Source organism: Anas platyrhynchos, chromosome 3 (assembly GCF_047663525.1).
Source record: "Anas platyrhynchos isolate ZD024472 breed Pekin duck chromosome 3, IASCAAS_PekinDuck_T2T, whole genome shotgun sequence".
In the NCBI taxonomy this organism is placed as follows: Eukaryota; Metazoa; Chordata; class Aves; order Anseriformes; family Anatidae; genus Anas; species Anas platyrhynchos.
Genome location: NC_092589.1, coordinates 111,905,704 through 111,913,990, shown reverse-complemented (window position 1 = coordinate 111,913,990; position 8,287 = coordinate 111,905,704). Strand labels below are relative to the sequence as shown.

Sequence of the window (8,287 nt, the reverse complement as noted above, 5' to 3'; positions counted from 1 at the left end):
GGAGAGGCTGAGGTCCCTTGGTTTGTTCAACCCAGAGAAGAAGAAACCGAGGGGAGGCCTCGTGGTGGCCTGCAGCTTCAACACAAGGGAAGCGGAGGGGCAGGTGCTGAGCTCTGCTCTCTGGGGACAGTGACAGGACCTGAGGGAACGGCATGGAGCTGGGAGAAGGGAGGGTCAGACTGGGTGTTAGGAAAAGGTTCTTCACTGAAAAAGTGGTCAGGCACTGGGACAGGTTACCCAGGGCAGTGGTCATGGCACCAAACGTGCTGGAGTTCAAGCAGTATCTGGACAACACACACAGGCATATGGTCCAATTTTTGGGTGGTGGTGGTGGTGTGAAAAGTCAAGAGCTGGACTTGATAATCCTAGTGGGTCCCTTACATCTCAGGATATTTTGCGATTTGATGATTCTAATCATAAGTCCACATATCTATGAGCATTTACGTAAGGTATGGTGGGATTAGAGCTATCTCTCTGTTTATGAAATAAAAAGTTGATCTTAAAGTTTTTTACAGAAATCAAAGCCTTGTTACAAACAAAAAGCTTATTATTATTAATAATAATTATTATTAATATTATTTATTTATTTATTGTATTATTATTTTTATTCCTGTTTGGGGACTGTATAGTAAATAGTGGCCTGCCCTCTGCACTTTATATGCTGAAAAAACTGAGACATTACAGTGCCAGATTTCAGAGCGTGCCCTGAAATGTCACTCAGATTCCTGCACCAACTCAGTGGAAGAATGAATTAGCCAAGGGCAGTCTGTCCCTTTATATGTTCATAAAATAACACATTAGATGAGTTTTGCTCTACTGAAGTCCATATGGAATCTTTTATGCTCTTTAATCATCTTCATGCTATTTATCTTATTGAGTACATGAAAACAAAACAAAACAAAACAAAACAAAACAAAACACAGCTTCTGTTCATGGACCATGTACAGATTCTTTGCCACAAACCACACATATATATATATATGCTGAAACCAGTAAACACATAATAGTGTATTTTCCCTTTATTTAACAGAGTCAAGATTTCATTATGTTAGAGGCATTGAAAGAGATATTTTAAATATGTTCATACTTCAAAGGAGTTCTGAAAAATACAAGCTAGTAAAAAAAAAAAAAAAAAAAAAGGAATAGAGTAAATAAAGTATATCACCATTAGTATTGGATTAATAAATAGCAGTTTAAAATATTTGTAATCCCAAATAACACTGAATTTTACTTGAGAGGAACTCTTTGGAATACAGCCATCATCACCATAATCTCTTTTTAAAATATTTAATATATTTTCATAATTTTTCTAATAGGAGATATTATTGATTTATAGAACAAAACAGGTTGGAAAAGATCTGGAGAAGTTAACTTATCTAGCCTCCTGCTCAAAATAGGGATAACATTAAGGTTATTTTAGGTTGTTTGCACCTGTATCCAGTCGAGTTTTTAATGCCTAAAAGGACAAAGATGCGACAGCCTCTCTGGGCAAACAGTACTGGTGTTTAATCACATGCAAGGTGAAGAATATTTACATTTAATCACATTTTTTTTTTTTCTCCAGTTTGTGTTCTCTCTTGTTCTTTTCCTGTACACTATCGAAAAGATAGTGTATAGGAACTTCTGATGCATCTTCTGTACAACCAGTCATTAGGAAATGGTAGATAACAATAAAATTCCGTTTAGGCTTCTGTCCCTAGGAGCAAACAAAGCCAGTTCTCTCATCCCCTCCTCATGCATCCCCTTTATCACTTTGGTGGCCTTCCACAGTATTTTTCCAGTCAAACAGCATCTATCATGCAGGGAGGGGGGAGGACAAAACAGCTTATAGTACTCTCTGGCGCAATCTCACAGGTGCCAGATATCACTCCCCTCCATCTTCCATCTGCTGGCTCAGTGCGAGGTGAATCTCTGTATAGGTGTACTTCTTGTCCACTGGGACAGACTCCAGGTCCCCTTGCTGAGGCTAGCATCTGCTCTGGTGCATAGGGTTATTTCATCCCAATCACAGGAGTCTCTCTTTGCCCATGTTGACCTTCATGAGATTTCTTTCAACTCATTTTTCTAACCTGTTGAGATGTCATAACTTTCACGACTTCAGTATCTACCCCCACCTGGTGTCATCCTTGAACTTGCTGACAGTGGATTTCAACCCGTCATCTTCATCATTGATAATTACATTTAACAGTATCTGTCTCAGTATCGACACCTCAGAAATGCTACTAAAAACACCCACTGTCTGAAATTCAACCTGCTGATCATTACTCTGTTATATTTTACCTTATATATATATACATACATATTCCTAATATATGCAAGCGCAGGCTCCTGATTGGTATAAAAGCATGATGTTTCTCATTAAGATAGGTCAAAAGACAAGTTTTCAGTAATAATGGATCCAATTACAACATTTGCATCTCTTAAGGTTCTGGCATGTAAGTTTCCAAATTCTGTGTAAAAACCTTTGTATACAGCATTATATCTGATTAAATCAGGAGAAAAAGCCAATGGAATGGCCTCAAGAAACACTATTCTCATTGTTTTTTTCAGAAAATATTACAGCTTTATCATTAAAAAAAACGGAAAATGACTATATTGTTATGCCCATATTTATCAGGATGGAAACCAAAGTCTTTGCCATTTGTTCCATCTGTAGCAATGGAAAAATCATATTAATCATTTTCACCATGATGTAATCACAAATAAGCCAACTGTCAGTGATTATTGCCAGTTTAACATGCCTTATATATATAATGTGCTCTGTGAATTATGGATGTTAATGATCTAAAAGTAGGATGGACTAAAAATGCCAAATTAAGCCATCTGAGAGCTTGGTTATTTGCCCCTCTCATTTTGCTGCTATAGGGATCCTTTCTGCGGTTGGAATAGCTCTCAAAATCAGTTATCTGGAACAATACGAGTTAGTGATACTACCTTAGAATATTTTCTGAGAGCTGAGATGTTGTTATACAGAAAAAAAAATCAAATAATATAGGTATTGATTGTTGGTGATGGATTGCAACACGTCTGGTCAGAGAGAAAGAAAGAGATTTGTATATACTCTTTTCCCATGATACATGAGTCACCAAAAGATAAATTTTACCATCTGTTTGCACCATTTCAGCAGCATCAAGTGAATACTTTTGCCTTAGTTGAACAACATCTGGATTTAGTCACCTCATGTATGTCGTTAGATGAATATACTCTCTAGTCCTTGTGCCTCTCAAAAAGAAACACAGAGGTGGATGAATATAAATGTCTGTTTACATGAGTAGATACAGACAGATGTGGTCTGATCATGCTCCAAACTGGCCAGATAGGAATTAAGTCTCCTCCAAAATGCATAAAGCTGTGTTAACTTGGTTCTGTATCCAAGTTGTTTATCTCTGGGAAACAGCAATAGAAGCAAGTACTAGCTGTAGTGTAGGGTATGGTAGCATTGGAAATAGTGTGTTAGCTCTTGTTTTGCAAGATCTGGAGAGGAAGAGAAGGGAGAGGCTCAAGGTGAGGATGCACCATTGCAGAGTAGAACAGGATGATCACTTCCCTTTACTGGCTAGCAATGCCATGCTTGGTGCACCCCAGGAAACGGTTGGCCCTCCTAGCTGCCAGGGTGCACTGCTGGCTCATAATCAACTTGGTATCAATCAAAACCCCCAGATCCCTCTCTGCAGTGATGCTCACCAGCATTTCATCCCTCAGATGATCCCCCTGATGATCCCTCATTGGTGGTAGGGAGGTGGTTAGACCAGATTATTGTGGAGATCTTTTCTAACCTTAATGATTCTATGATTTTATCCAACCAACAGCCAATTTGGGGCTGTTCTCTTAATGGGAGCTTCCACTTTGCCCTCAAGAGGGTCTTGAGGAGAATCATGCCATGGCTGCCCAGTTTGGATGTGGTCTGGCAGTGGCTTTTTCTCACTGAGAAATTCAGGAAATGGCCCAAAACACAGAGGGCTCAGGCCTGCTGCCTTGTTGGGCAGGCAGTCCCCCCAAGCAGACTGCAGAGTTAGCAGCAGACTTTGAAGACTGCCTGCTGTGTCCTCCCCAGCCTCACTGCGGCCTTTGTTGCCTGCTGGTCTCCCATTGACAGGCCCTGTGACCTCACAGGGCCAGGCATAACATCAGGCTGCGGCTTGTCACAGCTGCTAGTGCTGGTGGTCACTTCTGGAGCTTTGCGCAGTATGACAGCCATCTCCACTATTGGTATTGTTCCTCAGGAGAGAACAGGATGAAGCTTATCCAGACTCTCCTCCTGGCCATTGCTCTGCCCCTGGCTTCATTCATCCCAGGTAGCATTGGCTTTTGCAGCCACTGCTGCTGGGAGAGGGTAAGGGTCGGCAGGAGCCTTGGCACAAAACACCAGGTCCCCAACTGGCCCTGCAGCCTCGGCCTTTCCAGCTGCCCCAGCTGGATCCGGCTCAGGCTGAGCACGGTGGTCCCTGCAGAGGACCTGAAACAACAGCCTGTTGGCACAGAGCACCAGCCCTCTGAACTGCCCTACCCCTTGGGCCACTTTTGGGACTACCTTGACCAGGGCAGGAGAGTCTGGATGCTATGCAGCAAATGGGAGGCTATCTGCTTTCTCAGCATGATGCTGCTTGCCCATGGCCTCTGGAGAAAAGTAAAGAGATGCTGCAGACAGGTGAGTGATGGAGACGCAGAGTGCAGGAAAGGGCCAGCCTGCGGGGAGCAGGGAAGTACAAAGACCTTGGCCACAAAGGCTTACCAGGAAAGAACACAACCCAGCAGGCATAAGGAAGCCCTAGCAGGCCCTGAAAGGCCCTCTGCCTCTTCCCCAGAGACTCACCCAGCTGACAGCTGCTGGGAGCCCCTGGCATGGCCCAGGGCCTGCAGGTGGTGGTGTGAGTCCCACTTACTGCTCGGAGCAGATCTTTGAGGCTGGATGCTCCAGAGGAAGCCGAGCACAGCAGGACAATTCTCCACCCTCTGAGCCCTCATCCATGCTTTTCACTGTGCTGCTTCGCTTGTCGCTTCTAGGCAACGGGCCAGTCGGCCTCAGCTTCCATGGGGACAGACTGCTGGGGAAAGGATGCTGTAGATGATTACGCTTTGCTCTGCCGGATGGAGGCCAACGCTGTCTTCATTGTGAGGTGCCTGAAGCACCTCTACCAGCTCCGCCTGCAAGAGCTTGGGTGCCTGCAGCCGAGGAAGAAGGCACAAGGCATGAGAAAGAAAAGAAGACCTCCCTCATGTTCCCCTAGCAACATCATCTAGAGTGTGCATCCCTTGGACTGGCGATAGGAAAGACAGTGTGGCAAGTGAGTGCTGCTGTCTATGGGTCTGGGGAAGCTGATGCTCCAAGAGAATGGGGGAGAGGAGCTAGGAGAGGACAGGCACCCATGGCTGTGGGTTGCCCTGTGGGAGTCCATGTCCCAGGAGAAGGGGCCCATGCCCCAGTGGCCGCCCATGTCTCTGTAAGATAGCAGTGGCCAGGGAATACCCATGACCTGTTGGGGTAGGCCTTGGACTTAGGGCCTCCAAGGCCCATGTGAGGATAGACATCGCATCAGGAAAAGGGGCAGGTGGAAGGAAATGCCTGGCTAATAATTTCTGCACAGCGTTTTCACCTATCTGACAGTCAGTTCTCTTCATATTGACAGCCAGCCAGTATAGTAGGAAACGTCTCAGCCCTCCGAAGGGTCCTGTGGTGAAGGCACCTCCACTGACTCCACCCTCTTCTGTCATCTGGATGCCAACATCACCCTGATCATCACCTCCTTGCATGTGCATCACTGACAATGCCAGCTGTCCGCTGGTGGGTTGCCCAGCCAGCAAAAAAGCCAGCGGGGACTCGGCATCCATCAGATGAGGACCTCCAAGGAGAGTCTCCTTTTGCGCCCTCCCAAATGCACTGCTGGGGCCTGCTGGCATCCCAAAGGACATGACTCTGCTTCATTCCTCAACAGAGGACAACAGGAGCATGTGTGTGCAGCAGAGCTGGGTGGGGGACTCGAAAATTTCTTCTGGTAGCAGACCACTTCTACCAGATAAATAAAGAACATCTGTACAGGAACTTGTCAGCAGTTTTGTTTTGCTGTCTAGTACAGAATTGTTCAACATCTTTATAGTGTCTGCCCTCAGCAAGTACGCTGATGACACAAAGCTGGGTGGAATGACTGGCACACCAGAAGACTGTGCTGCCATTCAGCGAGACCTGGACAGGCTAGAGAGATGGAAGAAACCAAATGAGGTTTAACAAGAGCAAGTGTAGAGTCCTGCATCTGGGAAGGAACAACCACGTGTATCAGTACAGGCTGGGGGATGACCTGCTGGAGAGGAGCTCTGAGGAGAAGGACCTGAGGGTCCTGGTGGACGACAGGTTGACCATGAGCCAGCACTGTGCCCTTGTGGCCAAGAGGGCTAATGGGATCCTGGTGTGCATTAGAAGGAGCATGGCCAGCAGGTCAAGGGAGGTGATCCTCCCCCTCTACTCTGCCCTGGTCAGGCCACACCTGGAGTACTGTGTACAGTTCTGGGCTCCCCGGTACAAGAAAGGCAGGGATCTCTTGGAAGGAGTCCAGCAGAGGGCCACAAAGATGATATGGGGCCTGGAGCATCTTCCCTATGAGGAAAGGCTGAAAGACCTGTGTCTGTTCAGCCTGGAGAAAAGAAGACTGAGAGGGGATCTCATCAATGTGTGTAAATACCTGAGGTGTGGGAGATGGAGGGATTTGGCCAACCTTTTTTCAGTGGTTTGCGGGGACAGGACAAGAAGTAACGGTCACAAGGTAGAGCACAGGAAGTTCCGCACCAACACGCGAAAGAATTTCTTCACGGTGAGGGTGACGGAGCACTGGAATAGGCTGCCCAGGGAGGTTGTGGAGTCTCCTTTTCTGGAGATATTCAAGGCCCGTATGGATGCCTGCATGGGCAGCCTGCTCTAAGGAACCTGCTTTGGCAGGGGGGTTGGACCCGATGATCTTTCGAGGTCCCTTCCAACCCCTTCAGTTATGTGTGATGTGATGTGGTTGTGTCCTTTTGGTACCAAGGGGCTTGGGGCAGTGGCCACACAGGAGGCAGTGGGGCAAGCAAAGGCCGCTGCTTGCAGGTTTTAGAGAACACACCTGGAAAGGAATGAGGAAGCTGGGTTGGGAGAGAAGAGCTGTGAGGTGGCCTACAGGCACCCATGTGCCAGGAGGAGAGACCACATCGTGGCAGGGTGCCCATGTCCCAGTGAGGTTTCCTGGGGGTGCTTATGGCCCTGGAAGGTGGCTGTGGTTGGTGAGTGCCCAGGACGCCATGGGTCATGTCACTCCGGGAGTGATTTCATACTAACTTCAGTCCTACTTCATAACGGTTTACGTTTGAAGGCCCTGCATAGGGACCTGGAAAGTTTGGATCAATGACAGAAGCCAATGGAATGCAATTCAACATGGCTAAGTTCCGGGTCCTGCACTTTGGCCACAAGAAGCCCATGCAGTGTTACAGGCTTGGGGCAGAGTGGCTGGGAAGCTGTGCAGAGAAAAAGGATCTGGGGCTGCTGGTGGATGCTCAACTGAACATGAGCTGGCAGTGTGTCCAGGTGGCTGGGAGGGCCAACAGCATCCTGGCTTGTATCAGGATTAGTGTAGACAGCAGGGCCAAGGAGGTGATTGTCCCTCTGTGCTCTGTTCTGGTGAGGCCACACCTCAACTACTGTGTTCAGTTTTGGGTCCCTCACTACAACAAGGACATCAAGGCCCTGGAGCATGTCCAGAGTGGAGCTGCAAAGTTGGTGAAATGTCTGGAACACAAGCCTTGGGAGAAGCAGCTGGGGGAATGCATTGTTTAGTGTGGAGAAGAGGAGGCTCAGGGGAGACCTTATTGCTCTCTACAACTACCTGAAAGAAGTTGTGGGGAGCTGGAGGTCAGCCTTCTCTTGCAGATTACTAGTCATAGGACTAGGGAGAATGGCCTCAAATTTTGCCAGGGGAGTTTAGGTTTGAAATTAGGAGACATTTTTTCTCAGAAAGGGTGGTTGGGCATTGGGGCGGGTTGCCCAGGGAGGTGATGAAGTCACCGTCCTTGCAAGTGTTTAAGGAAAGGTTGCACTTGGTGCTTAGGGACATGGTTTGCTGGGTGACATAGTATAGAATCATGGAATATCCCAAGCTGGAAGGGATCCATAAGGATCCTCGAGTCCAGCTCCTGGCTCCACACACCTCTACCCAAAAATTCAGACTATATGACTAAGAGCAAATACTTCTTAAACTGACAGGCTTGGTACCATAACTGTGTTCCTGGGGAGCCTGTTCCAGTGCACGACCACCCTCTTGGTGAA

General features: G+C 47.0%; 1 long non-coding RNA gene across 1 annotated transcript; it reads left to right on the top strand.

Annotated features, from left to right (window-relative positions):
* The first annotated feature begins 4,111 nt into the window (after positions 1-4,111).
* Positions 4,112-6,036, top strand: LOC140002041 (uncharacterized). Its single transcript, XR_011807897.1, has 3 exons — positions 4,112-4,648; positions 5,005-5,285; positions 5,628-6,036. It is a non-coding gene; the product is annotated as an uncharacterized lncRNA (long non-coding RNA).
* Positions 6,037-8,287: the final 2,251 nt, after the last annotated feature.